General features: G+C 49.5%; 1 long non-coding RNA gene across 1 annotated transcript in view; it reads left to right on the forward strand.

Moving 5' to 3' along the window:
* The first annotated feature begins 220 nt into the window (after window positions 1-220).
* The window catches only part of LOC149525951 (uncharacterized), a 34,681-nt gene continuing 12,753 nt past the window's right edge, over window positions 221-22,148 (forward strand). Inside the window, exon 1 of the long non-coding RNA XR_016348565.1 lies at window positions 221-591. This is a non-coding gene — a long non-coding RNA (uncharacterized LOC149525951). The remainder of the gene's footprint in view (window positions 592-22,148) is intronic.

Genomic DNA, 22,148 nt, shown 5'->3' on the forward strand with positions numbered 1-22,148 from the left:
GTTAAGTGCTTAATAGAGCTGAAATCACTTAGGGTATGTCTACACTGCCACCCTAGTTCGAAATAGGGTGGCTAATGTAGGCATTTGAACTTGCAAATGAAGCCTGGGATTTAAATATCCCGGGCTTCATTTTCATGTTCCTGGGCGGGCGCCATTTTTAAATGCCCCTAGTTCGAACTACCTGCCTGCAGCTACACGTGGCACAGACTAGGTAGTTCGAATTAAAGCTCCTAATTTGAACTACCATTAAACCTCCTTGCAAGAGGAGCTGGTGGAGGGGGTGGAATCTCTGGTGACTGACTTGCTGAGGTCACAGTAGAGATGCACATGGCAACACAAGGTGCAGCGGAGCAGCCAGTGGAGCAGAATGGGAACTGGCAGAGCAGCCAGTGGAGCTGAACTGTGCCTGGTGGGGCAGCTGGCAGAGCCAAACAGCATCCAGGGGAGTGGAATGGCTGCTGGCGAGGCAGAATGGCAACTGGCAGGGCAGGCAGCAGAGGAGCGAGTGGCTGGCAGGGAGACCAGCCACTGCAAGTGCTCAGATGGCAGAGCAAGCAAGGTGCCTTTTCCCCTCCTCATCCCATGTGGGAGGTGAGCTTACACAGATGTGCCTCTGAACCCTGCATTCTCACTGACCAACGATAACCCCTCTGAGTGGGGTGTGGTGAGGGTGGTGAGGGAGGCACAGAAAAGGAACCTTTGGTCATAGAACTCAAGAACATGAGGCAGAAGACTCTGTCCCATGCTCTCACAGTCGGAGATTCAGGAGAGCAGGGGGGCAGCAGCCAGGCGCACCGGGGTGCAGCTTGCTTTTCTTCCCATTTCCCGGACTGTCAGGGAGTGAGGGGAAAGCACCTGAATTCTGCAATTTACTCCTCTGACCCCTTTCCTTCCCCAGCCAGGTATGAGAGGCATGCACGGCACGCAAGTACTTTCCTCCTGCCCCCTGATAGTCCAGGGAATGGGAAGAAAAGCAAACCGCATCCCCAAGTGCACAGCTGCTGCCCTCCCGAAACTCTGCCCTTGCATACACTCTGCGGGTATGTCTACACTACCACCCTAGTTCGAACTAGGGTGGTAATATAGGCAACCGGAGTTGCAAATGAAGCCCAGGATTTGAATTTCCCGGGCTTCATTTGCATAAAGCCGGGCGCCGCTATTTTTAAATGTCCGCTAGTGCGGACTCCGTGCCGCGCAGCTACACGCAGCATGGACTAGATAGTTCGGACTAGGCTTCCTATGAGGAGTAACGGTTGTTCGGACTAGGAAGCCTAGTCCGAACTACCTAGTCCGTGCCGCGTGTAGCCGCACAGCACGGAGTCCGCGCTAGCGGACATTTAAAAATGGCGGCGCCCGGCTTTATACAAATGAAGCCTGGGAAATTCAAATCCCGGGCTTCATTTGCAACTCCGGTTGCCTACATTAACCACCCTAGTTCGAACTAGGGTGGTAGTGCAGACATACCCTTAGATAGGTGTCCTGCTCACAGTTAAGAACATAAGAATGGCCGTACTGGGTCAGACCAAAGGTCGATCCAGCCCAGTAGCCTGTCTGCCGACAGTGGCCAGCACCAGGTGCCCTGGAGGGGGTGGACCAAAGACAGTGATCAAGTGCTTTGTCTCATGCCATCCATCTCCAGCCTCTGACAAACAGAGGCCAGGGACACTATTCCTACCCCCTGGCTAGTAGCCTTTTATGGACCTAACCTCCATGAATTTATCTAGCTTCTCTTTAAACTCTGTTATAGTTCTAGCCTTCACAGCCTCCTCTGGCAAGGAGTTCCACAGGTTGACTATGCGCTGTGTGAAGAAGAACTTTTGCTTATTAGTTTTAAATCTGCTACTCATTAATTTCATTTGGTGTCCTCTAGTACAGGCAGTCCCCGGGTTACGTACAAGATAGGGACTGTAGGTTTGTTCTTAAGTTGAATCTGTATGTAAGTCAGAACTGGCGTCAGCCGCTGCTGAAACTGATCAGTTTCAACCGCGGCTGAATCTAGATGCCAGTTCTGACTTACATACAGATTCAACTTAAGAAACCCAGGTGTCCCCAAGTCAGCTGCTGCTGAAACTGATCAGCGGCTGATTCCAGGAAGCCTAGGGCAGAGCAATTCTGCCTTGGGCTTCCTGTAGTCAGCCGCTGGTCAGTTTCAGCAGCGGCTGACTTGGGGACGTCTGGGGCAGAGCAGCTGGGGTGCTGCTGGGTTGCTCCAGTAGCGCGGCTCCTCGGCGCTACTGGAGCAACCCAGCAGCACCCCAGCTGCTCTGCCCCAGGCGTCCTGATTCAGCCGCTGCTGGTCAGTTTCAGCAGCGGCTGAATCAGGACGCCTGGGGCAGAGCAGCTGGGGTGCTGCCAGGTTGATCCGGAGCGGCGCTGCGGGACTAACCTGGCAGCCCCCAGCTGCTCTACCCCAGGGGTAGGCAAGAAAAGCCTGGTCTGCTGGGGGGGGGGCATTAGCTGCACCCCTCCCCCCCCAGCAGACCAGGGGGACAGGAGCAAAGCCTTGGAGCACGCCCGCAGCGGGCGTGCTCCAAGGCTTTGCTCCTGTCCCCCTGGTCTGGACCCCCCCCAGCCTGGGCGGCTTTGCTCAGGTGTCCCTGGTCTGCTGGGGGGGTCAGCGGCTTTGCTGGACCCCCCCCAGCAGACCAGGGGGACAGGAGCAAAGCCGCCCAGGCGGGGGGAGTCCCGTTGGCTGGGCGGCTTTGCTCCGGGGCAAACGAGCAAAGCCACCCAGGCAGCGGGACTCCCGCCGCCTGGGCGGCTTTGCTCGGGTGTCCCTGGTCTGCTGGGGGGGGTCCAGCAGCTTTGCTGGACCCCCCCCCCCACAGCAGACCAGGGAGACCAGGATAAGCTTTTATCGCCCTGGAGGACACGGGTGGCGATCCGCCGCCCGTGAGCTCCGGGGCGAGAAAAGCCCCGTTCGTAAGTGCGGATCCGACATAAGTGGGATCCGCGTAAGTCGGGGACTGCCTTTACTTATATTATGGGAACTAATGAATAACTTTTCTTTATTCACCCTCTCCACACCACTCATGATTTTATATACCTCTATCATATCCCCCCTCAGTCTCCTCTTTTCCAAACTGAAAAGTCCCAGTCGCTATAGCCTCTCCTCATATGGGACCTGTTCCAAACCCCTAATCATTTTAGTTGCCCTTTTCTGAACCCTTTCCAAGGCCAAAATACCTTTTTTGAGGTGAGGAGACCACATCTGTACACAGTATTCAAGATGTGGGCGTACCATAGTTTTATACAGGGGCAGTAAGATATTCTGGGTCTTATTTTCTATCCCTTTCGTAATAGTTCCTAACATTCTATTTGCCTTTTTGATTGCCGCAGCACACTGTTTTATGTTTATTAATCCTGCTTGGGGTATTTTCCCTAATTTATGCTGAGCAACTTCCCTCCTTTCATTAGATGTGGCAGTCTGTGGTAAAGAAAAAAAATCAAACTACATCAACCTCTTGACATAAAGAACTGGCTGCATATGTCAATTGATTAGAAATCTGGTGCAGTGACTCCAGATGGCAATGCTAACTGGTGTATGGTCCGTGAGAGATCTTATATCCATAGTGTAAGTCAAAACTGCACTCCAACTATTTTAACTTATTCCAGAGTTGGGAATCAGGGAGCTGCAATCTGTACTCTGACACTATCCCGTCTCTGCTCTATGCCCGAACAAAGCCTCAGCACAGGGCAGAATCAAAGCCAAAGTGTTTATGAATAAAGACAAAGGATGAGACATGTACATCTTGGGAAGCAAAAGAAGAACTTGAGTCCTTCGCCTGGAAGGAAAGCTGAGAGCGTACTTGTCTCATGAAAGAATAATGGCAGACAAGCCTGGCTGCAAGGATTTTGATTCAGCCAAACTCTTTATGAGACATAAGAGTATCTTGGTCTTTTAAGTCCAGAATCTAGCAAGCATGTTATTTTATACACAGTCATTTGATTCAACTATTCCGTCTTGCTATCACTTGAATCTGTATGCTTTGTTCAATAAACTTACATTTGATTTCATTATAAATATGTCTAAGTGCAGCATGTTGATTGGAGATTGAATTGTTAAGCCTGCACTAAAATGTTTCTTTGGAAGCAGCAAATCTGTGAATACTGGGACTATCCAGTGGAGCCAGGGCTGGACCCTCCAGGGAGAAACTTTGAAGGCTGAAGGGTTGGAGAGTGCCTATCACTAACCTGCAGAGTGACAACAGAGGCTGTGAGCCTTTGCTGGTGCTGCCAGTGGCTGCTGAAGTTGGGCAGATGACTCCAGCAAGCACAGATAAGATTTCTTTATCATCAGGGCAAGTGAGGTTGGAGGAATTGTCATGGAATCTGGAGAATGCAGAGCAATGGCCATTCTTGATTCAGGATTTGGGTAAAAAAGCAATTAAACTCCTTTCTAAAGAGGTGAAACAATAGAAGCCACCTCCTCAAATCAAGCCACCTGAAATGTTGGAGTAAAAATTTGGTCTGAGGCAATTTTCTTGGGGTCTGTATGTTGTTTGATGGAACCGAGTTTCTGAAAAAACAGAAAAATCTCATCTCAGGACAAACATCCACACTGGTTAACACCAGACAAGAAATCTACTATACACACTTCTACTCCCTACAAAAAAGAAAATACAATAAACTTTCTAAACTACTCCACACCACTGGATACTACAACAGCAACTACCTCAGCCCACCAGATAATATTGTCAACCTCTCTAGCTACAAACTCAACCCAGCAGAAGAGTCTGTCTTATCCCGGGGTCTTTCTTTCTACCGCACCTCCCCCACGAACTGGATTCAATTTTGTGGTGACCTTGAAACTTTCTTTCGCCGCCTCCAACTATGAGAATACTTCCAAACTACCAATGAACATCAATCTGACCAACTAGATCCCTCCTATCAACACCAAAAGAAAAAAAAATCTAAGTGGACTCCCCCGATGGTCGTAATTACAATCTGGATTTCTATATACAATGCTTCCGCAACAATGCACAGACTGACATTATGCACAAACAACAAGTGACATACAATCTCAGCCGCGCTGAACACTATGCTATCCAGAGTCTCAAAAACAACACCGACATTATAATCAAACCAGCTGACAAAGGGGGTGCTGTGGTCATTATGAATAAGTCAGACTATGACCAGGAGGTGGCTAGACAACTCTCCAAAACCACATTTTACAGACCTTTCTCATCTGATCCCACTTCAGAATACCAAAAGAAACTATACTGTCTCCTTAAGGAACTCCCTGCCTCTACTCGGGACCAATTCACACAGAAACACCTTCTGAACCCCGACCAGGATTGTTCTATTTGCTTCCCAAAATCCATAAACCTGGACACCCCAGACGAACCATCGTTTCAGGTATTGGCACACTCACTACTGGATTATCCAGCTATGTAGAATCTCTCCTCAAACCCTATGTAACCAACACTCCCAGCTATCTCTGAGATACCACAGACTTCCTGAGAAAACTACAAAACATTGATAACCTCCCTGATAATAGCATCCTTGCCACCATGAATGTAGAAGCTCTCTACACCAATATTCCACATGAAGATGGATTACAAGCGATTAGAAACACTATCCCAGAGGATACCACAGCCAATCTGTTGGAAGTCTTATGTAACTTTGTTCTCACCTGCAATTATTTCCAATTTGGGAACATCTTATATCTCCAGATCAGTGGCACAGCTATGGGTACCCGCATGGCCCCACAGTATGCTAATATCTTTATGGCTGACTTAGAACAATGCTTCCTCAGATCCCGCCCCCTTTTACCTCTCCTTTACTTACACTACTTCGATGACATGTTTATGATCTAGACCCATGGCCAAGAAAAACTGGAAACATTCCACAGAGACTTTACCAACCTACACCCTACCATCAATCTCAGCCTGGACCATTGTACATGAGAGATCCATTTCCTGGACACCACAGTACAAATCACTAATGGAAAATTAAATACTACTCTCTACAGAAAACCCACTGACTACTACACTTACCTACATGCCTCCAGCTTCCATCCAGGACACACCATACGATCTATCGTCTATAGCAGTGGTCCCCAACCTTTTGAGGTTGTTGGGCGCCAGGGGGCGTGGCCGTTCGCCCGCCGGGCGCCAGGGGACGGGGACACTTGCGCGCCCGGGGGCGGCTCCCCCCCATAGCCGCTTGCCCGGGGGCAGGCCCCCCCCATAGCCGCTTGCCCGGGGGGGCCGGGGCCCCCCCATAGCCATGCGCCCGGGGCCGGTGCCCCCCCCGCAAGCACCCCGCAAGCGCCACGCGCCTGGGGCTGGCGCTTCCCCCTCCCCCCTGCAAGTGCTGCGCGCCCGGGGCCGGGGCCGGCGCTTCCCCCTCCCCCCTGCAAGCGCTGCGCGCCCGGGGCCGGGGCCGGTGCTTCCCCCTCCCCCCTGCAAGCACCACGGGGCCGGAGCCGGCGCTCCCCCCTCGCAAGCGCCGCGCGCCCGGGGCCGACACTCCCCACAAGCGCCGCGCCATGTGCCCGGGGCCAGGCCAGCCCCGAGCACCTGGCGGGCGCATGCAGGTGCCCCCGCGGGCGCCATGGCGCCCGCGGGCACCGTGTTGGGGACCGCAGGTCTATAGTCAGGCCCTTAGGTACAACCGCATCTGCTCTAATCTCACGAACAGAGACCAGAAACTTCAAGATCTCTACCAAGCATTTGTAAATCTCAAATACCCACCCAGAGAAATAAAAAAACAAACTGAAAGAGCCAGACAAATACCCAGAAACCATCTACTTCAGGATAGGCCCAAGAAAACCAACAATAGAACACCTATAGCCCCCAACTTAAACCCCCCAATGAATTATCAATAACCTACAACCTATACTGGAACAGGATACTACACTCCGAAAGGCTCTGGGGGACAGACCCATAGTCTCCTAGGGTATGTCTACACTACCCTTCTAGTTCGAACTAGGAGGGTAATGTAGGCATACCGCACTTGCAAATGAAGCCCGGGATTTGAATTTCCTGGGCTTCATTTGCATAAGCGGGGAGCTGCCATTTTTAAAACCCCGCTGGTTCGAACCCCGTGCAGCGCGGCTACACGGGGCTCGAACTAGGTAGTTCGAACTAGGATTCCTATTCTAGTACCTCAGTGTTCCGGTAGTTCGGAATAGGAATCCTAGTTCGAACTACCTAGTTCGAGCCCCGTGTAGCCGCGCTGCATGGGGTTCGAACCAGCGGGGTTTTAAAAATGGCAGCTCCCCGCTTATGCAAATGAAGCCCGGGAAATTCAAATCCCGGGCTTCATTTGCAAGTGCGGTATGCCTACATTACCCCGCTAGTTCGAACTAGCGGGGTAGTGTAGACATACCCCTATAGACAACCACCTAACCTCAGGAAGATTCTTACCAACAACCACAGGACATACCACATTAATACCAACCCTGGAACTTTCCCTTGCAACAAATCCCGTTGGCAACTTTGTCCACTTATTTACTCTGGTGACACCATCACTGGATCTAACTATGTCAGTTATATGATCAAGGACACATTTTACTGTTCATCCAGAAATAGAATTTATGCCATCACATGCCAACAGTGTCCTGCTATATATATTGGACAGACTTCTCAGACACTTTGCCAAAGAATTAATGCCCACAAATAAGACATCAGACATCTTCACAAGGAAAAACCTGTCAGTTTGCATTTCAACCTACCTGGACATAGTCTTAACAACCTTACTGCATGCATCTTACTTCAAAGAGACTTTAACAACAGATTACAGAGAGAAACTTCAGAACTTTCATTCATGCTTAAATTTGACACTTTACGAATGAGCCTTAACAAAGATGCTAATTACCTTACACATTATAAAGACAGCTTCCCCACTTATCACCCCTGATTAGCCATTCATTGACTTATAAACAGCTATTTCCTCCCTCCCTTTCCTTCTCCCCAACTTCTGTTCTAAATCTGATTTGTCAGTTTAATAATGTGCTCACTTTTTTATTGCATTCCTTTGGTATATATGGTCATGCCATTTCTCTTTCAGAATATGATCTGAGGAAGTGGGTCTGGCCCACGAAAGCTCATCACCTAATAAACCATCTTGTTAGTCTTTAAAGTGCTACATAGTTTTTACTTTTGAAAAAACAGACACACACTTGTGGCATGACTCCAAGAAAAAAACTGAGAGTGCAAGTCTGTTCTGGCTGGAGAGAGGCTTGGGCCTGTGAGCAAAGAAACTTCCGCTTGTTTGAGCCCTACTGTGTTCAGAGAAACAGGACTTTGTGTACGTTCTTCATAAAGAAACAGTAAAGAAACACCTGCCTCCATCTAATGGAAACAACACATAAGACCCTAAATATTGGCTAACCAATTGGGTCAAAAGGGATAATTATAACATGATACTATAAAGCTTTTTGAAATATAGTGAATTTTTACCATGCTATGTGAAAGTGGGTATGATAGAACAGAAATAGATGCTTGGATTTTAGCTAAGTAGCTGCAAACGTATTCATTCGATGAACAGGCCACATAAGCAAGGTAACCTCTCCCGGCAGCAGAGAAGGGAAGGCAGTAGCAGAAGCAGCAGCTTTCACCCAAGTTCCCCTTTTTCAACACTCAGATCCAGATAATTTTACAACTTAACTCATCTACAATCCAATGCCTTATCAGAACCTGCATTGCTCCTGTCTCCAAGGCTAATGCTGCATGTTTATCAAAGGTGCTGATGATAGACTTCAAAGACAAAGAAATGAGCAGCTTGTGCAAAGCCCTCTAGGCTTTAGAACCCTCATCTTCTGGGAACAGATGGGGTAATATAACAGAGACTCAGTCCAATGTGATGGGGCAATAAACCCACCCAAAACAAGCACAACTGGTTCCGTGGGGTTTGTGTCAAAATGTCATGACATTGGGTAGGGGTTTTTAGGCAAACAACCACCACGAGGCACTGTTCAAGGGGCAACAGGGGGTAGACCTCAGGTAAAAATTGAAAACCCCGTGGGCCATGTCTGCTTGACAACAGCCACACAAAACCATCCAAACAAGCCAAAATGACCTTTAATAAACTGACTTAGCAACTTGTCGGCATCCCTTTTCATAATCAAGATGTTCAAGTTATATTATGCTGAATCTCACTTACATTTAATGTAAAGCTACCTGACCTTGCATTTAGAGAACACTACCCTCATCTGTAATATAATCATCTCAGTCAAGAAGAACAGTTGGACAAGGATGAATGTTGGCCTGAAAGAATCAGAAATCAGATTGTGTGCAATTGCATATGTAAGAAATCTATAGCAGGGAATGATCTTTTTTGTGTGGCTATGTCTAGACTGCAGGCTTCTTTCGAAAGAGGCTCTTTCGAAAGCATCTTTCGAAAGAGCCTCTTTCGAAAGATCACGTCTAGACTGCAGGCGGATCTTTCGAAAGAGCAATCCGCTTTTTCGAAAGAGAGCACCCAGCGAGTCTGGATGCTCTCTTTTGAAGAAGCCCTATTTACATTGAAGAACGCCTTCTTTCGAAAGAGGAACTTTCGAAAGAAGGCGTTCTTCCTCGTGAAACGAGGTTTACCGCCATCGAAAGAAAAGCCTGTGTGTGCCCAGAATAAAGAAAGTTAACTGCTGCCACTTGTATTATATGAAATCTTCGAAGACTCATTGGGTTGTGACATTAGAACTGATGAATGAGTCAATGAATCAGTTAATAAAAGAGTGGAAGGAAAATAATGGTGTGCATTAGTTTTCTCTTTGTTAATGCCAGTCAAGAGGAAAATTATACAAAATAGCTAGTAAAATGGCAGGGCATTTTTAAAAAACAATTTAGGTTATTGATACACAAATAATGTTTACAATCTAATTTACATGGCACCAATCAGTTCAGGGCCTTTATTTCTAAGCCAGTGGTTCTCAAACTTTTTGGGCTCCGGAGCCCTTTACATGCATAAAAATTTATGCGGAGCCCCAGCAGTCCACTGATTGTATGTGTTGTACCTATCGATGTTTCCAGTTTGTCAACCTCGCAGAGCCCCTGGAGATGTCTCGCGGAGCCCTAGGGCTCCGCAGAGCACAGTTTGAGAAACACTGTTCTAATCAGTTGTAATGTAACTCTTAGGACTCTGTTTTCTGTGTACTGAATAGCTGCCATTTTCTTTTCTTTTCTCACAGAGAGGAGACATTTACTGTGCTCTCAGATGAAATGTTACCTTTTGTTATTTCTTGTTTTGTCTTATTTAGTATCTTATTTGTATTAAGGTATCTAATAGGAGGCCCAACCCCATTGTGCTAGGCTCTGTACAAACACAGGAGAAAAAGAGAGTCCTTGCTCCAAAGAGCTTACAATCTAAGTTAAGTGATAACAGATTAATATAAATAGACTGACAGCAGAACGCAAGAAATGAGACAATTTTATATTAAAATATATCATGTAAATTAAGTCAGTGTTTCTCAAAGTGGGCCACGGGCTAACAGGACACTCTGGTTTGTTTACTTAACGGCTCCACAGCCATGGAGCCTTGCAGCTTCCACTGGCTGTGGTTCACCATTTGCAGCCCAGAGGAACTGCAGAAAGCAGTGGCTCGGACCACGCCACTTCCCACGATTCCCCTTGGCTGCAAATGGTAAACCACAGCCAATGGGAGCCATGAGGCTCTGTGGCTGTGGAGCCGTTAAGTAAACAAACCAGAGTGTCCCGTTAGCAGCTTTCTCAGAGTGGCTCATTTTGAGAAACACTGAACTAAGCAAATGTTTGCTTTTGTGTATAAACCCTAAGTTTTACCCTCTGGCTCCCGTGTGCTTTCTTAGGAGCATAAGGCTTCTGCATTTTAGCTCTAGTATAATAAGAACACTGGGGCTACATCTACACTGGCCCCTTCTTCGGAATAGCCATGCTAATTTAGAACTTTGGAATAGGGAAATGCGTGGGGGATTTAAATATCCCCTGCGGGATTTAAATAAACATGGCCGCCGCTTTTTTTCCGGCTTGGGGAAAAGCCGGAAAAGAGCGTCCAGACTGGCGCGATCCTCCGGAATAAAGCCCTTTTCCGGAGGATCTCTTATTCCTACTTTCAAGTATTTGACTCCTTTCTGAAAAGGTGAAACAATAGGAGCCTCCTCCTCCTCCTAATTACAGTATGTAAGTACTGAAATGGGGAACAATATTTGCTAATGAGCCCTAGCAGAGAAAGGCAGAACATGAGCCCATGGCTGGAAGTTGAAGCTAGACAAATTCAGCCTGGAAATAAGGTGTACATTCTGAACAGTGGAAGTAATTAACCATTGGAACAATTACCAAGGCTTATGGTGGATTCTCCCTCACCAACAATGTTTCAATTAAGATTGGATGGTTTTCCAAAAGCTATGCTCTGGGAATTATTCTGGACAAGTTCTGTGGCCTGGGTTATACCGGAGCTCAATGATCACAATGGCACCTCCTGTCTTGGGAATCTGACTGTGTCAGGCCATTTGGGAATTGTAGAAGAGCAACAGTGGGTGCCAATATAAAAATGTTGCTGTTAGGTGAAGCAGAACATTGATCAGTGCCTGGAAGACTTTAGATAATGAAGGCAGAAGTAATTCTGTTCTTGTTATTCCTAGCAAATTACTGTCCATTACCTTTGAGGGAAAAAATTAGACAGTTTAAACAGAGGCCAGCATGAATGATTGAAAAAATACCTGCAGTGTTAGTGGGGTATTGTATCACAATGTATTGCTTTGCTGTCAGTCCTGTGGGTATGTTTTGAGCAAACTGTGTGTCTTGCAAAGGAAATAAGGTAAGGGAGTTATGCTATAAAATGAAGGGCCTAATGGCACAATATTCTGATTATTTGAGAAAATAGATATTAACTATTACATGGAGTTGTGTTTTATGGCCCACTCTGTGTTATTTAACATTACTCATTTTGTGTCAAGAGCTATTAAACTTTATTTTAAAAGGAGCCTGTAGGTCTGTTCTAGCTTTGGCAGAATAAATGCATTGCTGTAGTTTACAGCCTACATGTCTCTTTGCATAATGTAACACTCACTAGTTTGAACTGTAATTCAGTTTTATAATGTCTTTTATGACTGTGAGACATTGTCCCTTCTGGATTTCCCATAATCTAAAACTATATTTTCTAACAAAATTTGTGTCCTTGTACTTTATAATTTAGGAGAGTGCATTACTATGGCTCATGCGTTAGACACATTGTGTTGCGTTTTTGTTCCCTCTTATTAAAAAAGCTACAGATTACTTTGATGTTAGAAGAAATTTGAGACCCATCTAGTCCTGCAGCAATGTCAGCACAGTTTGGTTAGTAATGCATCTGTTTCTGTTGTGTCGTACATATGGACAGAGGAATATTCCACATGGAACCTTTTTAAAAAGTGTGAGAAGAGTCCGTTTAACCTGTAAGCAATTCTGCTCTCGTGGGAGAGTTTTCATCTTAATTTAATGAACAGTCCAGCCTCATGTGCGAAGCACACTCACGTCAAATACTTTTCTATGTTGCATGACACAATCCTGCCTTGGCGGATAGATCTCTGACCTCTATTCACCAAATTCAACCCTGGTGTAAGCCCGCACTTACATCTCCTATTCAAGTCAATGAGTGTCATCTCTGTTTATGCCTTGTCTGGATTTATCCCAACAATCAGCCCGTTCCTGCCCCCCCATCTTCTATACCAACTCTGAGCCCCTCCTCTCCATCCCCTCCCTAAAGCCCGCACCCCCCACCAGAGCCTCTTGCATCCCAACCCTCTGTCCCAGTCCTGAGTCCCTCATCCCCAACCCTACCCCAGAGCCCACACCCCCAGCCAGAGTCCTCACATGCGTGCACTCCAACCTCTGCCCCAGTCCTGAGACTCCTCCCACACTCAAAGCCCACTGACCCCACCCCTGACACATGAATTTTGTTATGTGCACCAATATGATGGTTATGTGTCATGTGTCACCTCAGAGTCACACATCTGCTCCATACTGGTGCACATAATAAAATGTATTCTACCCAGGGTTGGGAAAAATTAGAGGGAAAACTGGTCATGAGTGTAAGGGATGACTAGATAACCTCTCGAGTTCCCTTCTGGTCCTACTAGTCTCAGATTCTAAAGCATGTCTGGCACTCTGCAGCCTGCTTGTAGTTCTGTATAAATGTTCTTTGGTTCAAACCCATTTTCGGGTATTACAGTATGACTGTTCGATGGGCTTGCTCCCACAGTGCAGCGCTGTCTGTTCCCAGCATGTTGGGGCTCATGTTGGCTTTAAAAACTGGGGTCTCGAGGTTGTACTGACCAGGGTCCAGTCCCAGCAGTTTTATTTGGAATGTTCAGACAGACCTGGAACTCTGCTGCAAAACTCTGTGTTTTCCCAGCAATTCTAGTGACTCCATAACAATTCAAGCCCCCAAGTGGTAGGCATCACAATTCAGAGCCACTGCACCTGTTTTTCTCCTCAAGGTCTCAGTTTTCCTGCTCACCAGCGTTGCCTTTCTTGGGAGGAGATTTCCTCTTGCTTCCTTTTGACTGGGGGATTTCCAGGCTGCACAATTCCCTGCCTTCACTGTGTTCTTCCTAGCAAATAGGCTCCCCAACCATATCCACTTGCTTTCTCTTCAGAGGCCATTAATGGTTGGACTCCCCACAGTTTTAGATATATCACAGCTCCTTTTATTCAAGCCTATTTTACTCTTAAGGAAAAAGAACTACAGAGAAAACATCTTAAGAACAATAAAAAAAACCTATACACGTGCTAATACATTTGCCAGAGATAACCTCAACCCTAACATTGGCTCTGGAAGGAACAGTTATGCAAACCCCCCATCTAAGGGTTTCCTTGTAGTTTCAAGTTCATTACAGCTTCAGCTGAGACCATGTACGCAGTCTTACCGGGCCTCCGTCATCAAGTCCCTCCAACCCTTTCCTTGTTAGTAGCCTTCTTATCCTGAATACAAGTGAAGGGGCACTCCTGGTTCCCAGTAAACAAAAGGTTGGCTTTGGCTCAGATTCCCCTGTTCTGTGCTAGATAAAGAGCTGTGCAGAAAAAGTCATTGGCAGGGACTACAAGATTTATCAAGCCTGCATAAACCAGGAACTATGCAATGTACTCTTCAGCGCCATCTGCTGGTGCCTCATCAGGTAACTATACAGGAAGCCCTTGCCATTTGCATTGAAAATGTTCCTGCATCCACCGCAAATGGCGAAATTCACCAATGCTGGGAGCCCTGGCTTCCAGGCCCTGTAGTGAGCTCCCTGTGGCTCCTGAACTGACTGTGGCTCCTGGCAGCCACAGGGAACCCACCACAGTTACTAGGAGTTGTGGGGACTCACTGCAGCTGCCACGAGCTGGGGTGAATGCACCATGGCTCCTGGCCCCCTTCACCGCTCAGGCTGGAACAGGAGACCCTCAAATATGTGGAACTGTGAATAGCAATTCCACAAATCGCAGGGGTCTTCTATCTAGTGCTTGTCTGGGCATTTAAGAGAAAGACTAGAAGAGTGGCTGCTTAGGAGACAAAAGAGGAAAATGGCTGTAGGATGATGTAGGCTCCGCAACCAGGGAACATAAGATTGGGTTGAAACACAGATGACCCCCCTGAGCTGTTACAAAGGCTAACACTTGAGTTAAGGCCTGCATTCAGAGTGGAAGGAGAAAGTTTTGTTTGTTGTTCTTCTTTTTGTTTTGGAAGCACTCATATTCTACTGTGATGAAGGCCATACAAGCAGCTAGATAAAAAGAAAAGACCTTGCTAACAACTAATACTTTCATATGAGTCATTCCACTGACTTCAATGTTATCTCATTGAGTAGTCTGTAATCATGTACAGAGTGATTAAATCTGCAATAAAAGTAAAGTAATTGTAACACAAATAGAATGGTGAGATTATTCAAACTCTGATCAGTTAATATACTGGGTACCATCCATTCTTCATAGATGCCCACTGGAAATTAAGAGATGGGTCCAAGAACGACATTCCAGATATCCAAACAATCTGGAGATTTGGGGGAAGTTCAGATCTCTACTGGGATATTTCAGCTTGGGTCCCTTCTTTAAATAAATCAGCACTAGCCACTTTTGCAAAAATCCATATACCTTTCTTCCTAGGCACAGGTATTTTCTAGGAACCGGTGAATGTATGGAGTGCCTGGCCTGAAAAAGTACTGCAAGTGATCAGCTCCTCTTGTCTGATCAAGAATCCACAAGATATGTTTGCCTCTCAGTAGTCAATGTTAGCTAACATTGGGGATACAGAATGTTCTCTACATCATAAGAATGCTAATAACAGTGTTGTAGAGCTGGATGAATTGCCTGGGATAAAATGAGACATCCTTTCCCCCAAACTTTTACCATTTTTAAAAATGATCCAACTGGAACCATACCCCTGGATCCAGAACATACCTCTGTGTGGGGAGTGGCGGGGAGGTGATCCATCTCCCAGATTCTAGGGGCACTAGAACAATGTGATGCTTTCCCCTCCCCAACCCTTCCTTACTGTAATTCTTGTGGTACTGGAGTTCTTGCACAGAAGCCAATGGGGGCAGAAGCTACAGTACTGACTGGACTTTCTGCACTGATAGGCCATTTTGATTGGCTGCTTGCTCCATCCCCTTCCCTCAAAGTCTTGTCACCTCAGCTTCACTCCACACTTGCCCCTGTTATTCTCTCTACCTTTGGCCCAGCCCCCTCACTTACTTTTCTCCTTGTCTCTTTCCACTTAGCTTATCCCCTCCTAACTAAACCCATCACAAATCTTTCTCTCGCTCTAATAGAATTGCCACACAGTTTGCTGCCATCACATTGTTCACTCTGCTTGTGTATTGGCTTCTAGGAGGCCTCCCTCAGCTTCCCAGAGTACTTCCTGGGGCTCTGAGTCTGACGTAGCGCATCCACATTAACAGAGCCTTCCTCGGACTAATTTCGATGCTTCCCTGTAGTGAGGACACACTAGTTCAGATTTCTTAAATTGGGAGTTCCTAAGTAGAGTTTAGTAATTTTGAAATAGTTCCCTAGTGTAGACATAGCCTTAGGGGTTATAAATCCCTGCCCATTTATAATCTTTATAGAAATGGTTATTCCTATGCACTTGTGCAGTGCCTAGTACCACAGGGCTCTACTGTGAGTCCTTAGATCTCTCATGCTTGGGTGACCCTAAACCTCTAACTGTCAGAACCAAGGAATGGAAGACAGGTGTGGATCTTCCCAAAATTGCCCTGTATTGTAAACTCTCCTTGAAGCCCTGGTACTGACCACTCTGAGACCAAGGATACTGGGCTAGATGAACCATTGGTCTGAGCCAGTGTGGGAGCTCTTACGTTCTTTTAAATGTGATTAATAATAAGTGACCCTGAACCTAGTTCATCTGCAGTCCTGGAGGATTTGGATAACTCTTCTTCATATTCACTTATCTCCGCACATCTGGATTCTAGACAGGACCAAAACTGGAAGCAGAGCTAAGTACTGCAAAAGGGACTGTTTTCCCTGAATATTTATGGCTTGTACTATAAGTGGAAGTGCTGTAAATTTTGCAACTAACTAACTAACTAACTAACTAACTAACTAACTAACTAACTAACTAACTAATATAAATAAAGGGGTGGGAGGTTATTTCCTGAGTTTCCTACCCCCTTGTGCTATAGTCTCCAGATGTCCAAATCAATTCCAAGTAAGCATATTAGTAACAGGATAAGTCTCTGAAACAAAACTCAACTTCAAGCCTTTGGCGCTTCACCCAGCATTCATTTTAATTTTTATTATTTGCAGTAGAGATGTGCCAAAACCAAAACCCAAGATCCAACATTTGAGAAAGTTCTCATCCAGATCCAAACTTAGTAATTCAGTCTTTTTATAATGGGTGGAACCAGAAAGCTGTCTATAAATACCACTGTACTTAAGAAAATTGAGGTATGAATCTAGATCTGAATTTCCAGGCTGGGGTACCTCTCTCATTATTAGTAATAAGCTCTCCTGATATCATTGGCTCTGGTTAGACAGTCATGGGTGGATAACAAATTATTGCTATCCACTTCAGTTTATCATTCTGATCTATTAAATAACTCTACCTTAACAAGGGCTCCAATGTCAATTACTTCCAAACATGTCTACTCTTCCTCACCATTCCCCTCAAACTGCTGTTTTCTAAATAACTGACAGCCCACCCAAGAGGCCCTCCCAGATTGTGTCTCTGTAGAAGTCAGGGGGTCACTCTGATTTTATACAGGGTTAACTGAGACTACATTTCGCCTCATTCTCCCTACTTACAATTAATTCACTCTGCAGTTTCAAGGGGAGAAGGTTTTCATCTTGCTTTATCTGTTTCCTGTCTTCCAGTTCTCCCTGCCTTGTGCTTTCTTGACTGAATCCTCAGAGGACTTACCTTTCCTTAAGGGGGGAGGGATAGCTCAGTGCTTTGAACACTGACCCGCTAAACCTAGCATAATGAGCTCAGTCCTTGAGGGGGACATTTAGGGATCTCAGGCAAATTTGTCAGGGAGGGTACTTGGTACTGCCATGAGGGCAGGGGACTGGACTCAATGACCTCTGAAGGTCCCTTCCAGCTCTGTGAGATAGCTATAGCGCCATATTATTAAATCCCACACACTGCTATTTCTTTGCTCATCCAGGTATAACCACCTCCAGCCAGATTTGAACCTGGGATCTCTGGAGCTGAGTATAGGAGTGAGCCTCTACTCTCTGAGCTAAAAGCCAGCTGGCTCCCAGCCATGCTATAGAGGTCCCTTGTGCTTAATTGTTGCTGTGGTCTAGGTACCACTTGCATTACTCAGTAACCACACTAGGGCTATGTTTACACTGGCACGATCTTGTGCCAGAGATATGCAAATGAGGCTAAGCGTGGAATATTGCCAAACCTCATTTGCATACTGTGACGGGGCGCGCCGCCCCCGCACCCCATCCGGCGGCCCGCCCCGCACTCAGCCCGCGATCGCGCTGTCCCTCCTGGGCGCCACCCAGGGAGCGCGGCGGCACTGCGGAGCCTGCTCCCTTGCCGCGGCCCGGATAACGGGCGGCGCGGCGGAGACGGGGCTTCGCCCGGACAGCAACGTGAGGCGGGGGCGGAGCCCCGGCGACGTGACGGCTGACGTCACCGGGCACAGGCGCACGGCGGGGGCGGAGCCTGGTGACGTGGCGCATTGCGTCACCCGGGCCGGACACCGGCGGGGAATTCAAAAGGGGGAGGGAGCGGAAGGAGAGGGGGAGAGCCCGGAGGAGCGAGGAGGAGAGGAGGGAGACGGAGAGAGAGTGGAGGAGGAAGGAGCGGACAAGGAGGAGAGAGCGGAGGCGGGAGAAAGAGCGGAGGAGGAGAGGAGAGGAGAACAGAGGAGGAAGGAGACACAGGGCACGGGGGGAGAGGCACGCAGCACGAGGAGGAGGGAAGCGGAGGAGCACAAGTGGTGAGAGGGACGTCAAAAGGGGAGCAGGACGGGCTCCCGCGTTACACGTGGTGGAGAATGTGGGTATGAACTCTAGATAAAAGCGCACAACCCCAAAACAACTCACCAAAAAAAAAAAAAAAAAAAAAATCACGGGTGGAGGAGGCTACGGTGTAACAGGACGCACAGCCAAGTAGAGCCGTGACTGAGCGCAACGCGGAGCCATGGACGCGGCCGACGTGTTCAAATGGCTGACGGACAATCAACACCAGCAGCAGCAACAGCAGACGGCCCTCCTCCAGCAGTTGGCCACGCAGCATCGGGAGCAGCAGGCCCAACTACTGCGTGACGTGACGGAGCAGTTCCGGACGCAACAGGACCACTGGGTGAGACAGTGGGAAAATGCGGGCCGGGGGCCAGCCCCAGCGGTCGTGGGGGAAGGGGCGGAGGGTGGGGCCCTAGCCCAGCTCCCCGTAAGATTGACTAAAATGGGCCCCGCCAACGATCCCGAAGCCTTTCTGGTCACCTTCGAAAGAGTAGCCACAGCCGCCCAGTGGCCAGAACAACATTGGGCTACGCTACTAGCTCCGTACCTTACCGGCCCAGCTCAGCTGGCCTATCGGAGTTTAGATCCACGAGATGCCCTACATTATTACAAAGTGAAAGAGGCAGTCCTGGACCAGCTAGGGGTCACCCCCGAGACCTATAGACAGCGGTTCCGGCAAGAAAAATACACCCCGGGGGCCCGCCCGCGAGCCGTGGCACAACGGCTCAGGGAGGCGTGTTGGCGCTGGTTAGAACCCGAGCAGCGGTCAGGGCCCCAGGTAGCGGAGAAGGTCGTCCTGGAGCAGTTTATACACATCCTTCCGGGCGAGGGGCAGCGGTGGGTGAGACGGCACCACCCTACATCACTGGCCGACGCGGTAACCCTAATGGAGGACTATATGTCGGCCGAGGGGGGCCAGGAAGGGCCCGGGTCCCGAGGGGAACACTCCAGCGGGGCAGCAAGGGAGACCAGACCCCCGCCCCGGCAAGGGGAGACAAGGGGACCGGGTGCCCCCCCCAGCCCCGGCCGCGGTGGGGGCAGACGCCTAGCGCCGGTGTGGAGCCGCCCTGCGAGGGAGGAGCCAATCCCCCGCCCAGCTGCCCTGGAAGAGCAGAAGATCAACCCGCCCCCGGCACGGGGTTCCGGGGGAGCGTGCTACCAATGCGGTCAAGAAGGACACTTCAAGCGGGACTGCCCGCTGATGGACTGCTCCTTCACGCAGGTAATGACAGGGCAGAGCAGGTCGGGGCCCCAACCCGCGGGAAGGATATTACGTCAGGTGGAGGTAGAGGGCCAGGTAGTCACCGCCCTCGTGGACTCAGGTTGCGGCCAGACCCTGGTCCGGGCTGACCTAGTTTCCCCCAGGGAGCCCCGGGGGCCCCCCGTGTTCGTCCAATGCGTACACGGACGCGTCGAGCCATACCCCACTGCCTGGGTGCACTTAAAGGATGGGGGCTCGGAAGGGAGGGCCTACGTCGCCCTTGTACCGGGACTAATATATCCCGTGCTCCTTGGAAGAGACTGGAGCGGGTTCGGGCAGGCCCTCCGAGAGTGGCAGGGAGATCAAGCCGCATTGGCCGGGGAAGATGCAGAGGCCCCAATGGGGGAGCCGGGAACTAGGGCCAGGGAGGACCCGACCGACATGGAGGGTGAGTGGTCCCCCGACTTCGTCCGGGAACAGAGGGAGGACCCCCTCCTGCAGCAAGCATGGGAGAACGCGACCACCGGGGCAGAGGGAGAAAGGGGCTACCCACGCTTTGAGATCCAAGACAACCGCCTATACAGGATCACTGAGGGACGAGAGGACAGGGAGGTGATCACGCAGCTGGTCGTACCGAAGCTACATCACAGGCGGCTGTTGGACCTGGCCCACAGCAACCCCTGGGGCGGGCACCTAGGGTATGAGAAAACGGTGCAGCGCCTATTGCAGCGGTTCTATTGGCCCGGCATATACCGGGCGGCTAAAGACTTTTGCGAATCTTGCCCGGAATGCCAGAGAATGGGACCAGGGAGGGTAACCAAGGCCCCGCTCGTGGCAATGCCGGTGATAGACGTCCCATTCCAGAGGATCGCCATGGACCTGGTAGGACCCTTAGAGCGGACGAAGAACCGGTACCAGTATATCCTTGTGGTAGTGGACTACGCAACCCGCTACCCCGAGGCCGTACCACTTCGGAACGCTACCGCCCCCACGCTCGCGAACGAACTGATTAAGATCTTCTCACGAGTAGGCATACCAGGAGAAATCCTCACCGACCAAGGGACGAACTTCACCTCGGCGCTCATGAGGGAACTGTGCCGCCTGCTGAGAGTAAAGACCTTGAGGACATCGGTCTACCACCCGCAAACCGACGGGCTCGTGGAGCGGTTCAATCGGACACTCAAAGGGATGCTCCGGAAATTCGTGGAAGAGGAGCCTAAGGAGTGGGACCGAGCCCTGCCGGCACTCCTGTTTGCAATAAGGGAAGTACCCCAAGCCTCCACAGGGTTCTCCCCGTTTGAGCTCCTGTATGGTAGGCAGCCCAGGGGGATCCTGGATATAGTGAGAGAGGCCTGGGAGGCGCAGGAGACCCGAGTACAAGGGACAGTACAGTACGTCCTGAGGCTCAGGGAAAGGCTACGTCGGGTAGGTGAGTTCGCCAAGCGCAACCTGGAGGAGGCGCAGGGGAAGCAGGCCCGCTACTATAACCAGAATGCCCGGTTGCGCACCTTTCAGCCCGGGGATAGGGTTCTCCTCCTGTTGCCCGAACAATCCTCAAAACTGTTAGCTAGTTGGCAGGGCCCCTTCGAGGTGATCAGGAGAGTCGGGGACGTGAACTATGAGATTAGGATGCCCGGGAAACGGAAGACAACCAACATTTATCACGTCAACCTGCTTAAAGCATGGCGATCCCGGGAGGCCCTGGCGGGGTGGGGCTCAGAACCGAGGGAAGAAGAGGTGGCCGCCCGGCCCCACCTGGGCCCCGGCCTCACACCAGGGCAGAGCAGGGGACTACAAGAAACCTTGTGGAGGTTCTCTCAGGTCCTGACAGAGACGCCAGGACGGACCGACCTGGTCCAGCACCCCATCGTGACCACACCCGGTCGCCCCGTGAGGGAGCCGGTCAGGCCGCTGCCCAGGAAACTGTGGGGGACGGTACGTGACAAGGTGGACAAAATGCTGCGGTGGGAGGTGATCGAAGAATCCCGCAGCGCGTGGAGAAGTCCCATCGTACTGGTCCCTAAGAAGGATGGCACCACCCGATTCTGCATCGATTTCAGGAAGGTCAACGCGGTGTCTGTGTTCGATGCCTACCCAATGCCGAGTTGTTGGAGCGGCTGGGGAATGCCCGATACTTGTCCACTATCGACCTATCGAAAGGGTACTGGCAAATCCCACTGACGGAGGAGGCCCGCGAGAAAACCGCATTCTCCACGCCGTTCGGCCTATACCAATTTAAACGGATGCCCTTCGGCCTCCATGGCGCCGCTGCCACGTTCCAGAGGCTAATGGACCAAGTGCTCCGGCCTCACGGGGCATACGCAGTGGCCTATATCGACGATATAATCATCTTCAGCGCAACTTGGACCGAGCACCTGCGGCAAATAGAGGTGGTATTATCCTCCCTTCAGGAAGCCGGGCTCACCGCTAACCCCGCGAAGTGTCAGTTTGGACAGTGGGAGGTGTCGTACTTGGGGTACACGGTGGGGGGAGGACAGATACGACCCCAAATCGGGAAGATGGAGGCATTACGAAATTATCCCCCCCCGAGCACGAAGCGCCAGGTCCGGCAG

The sequence above is a fragment of the Pelodiscus sinensis genome, chromosome 1 (genome assembly GCF_052426305.1).
Source record: "Pelodiscus sinensis isolate ZL-2025 chromosome 1, ASM5242630v1, whole genome shotgun sequence".
Classification (NCBI taxonomy): domain Eukaryota; kingdom Metazoa; phylum Chordata; order Testudines; family Trionychidae; genus Pelodiscus; species Pelodiscus sinensis.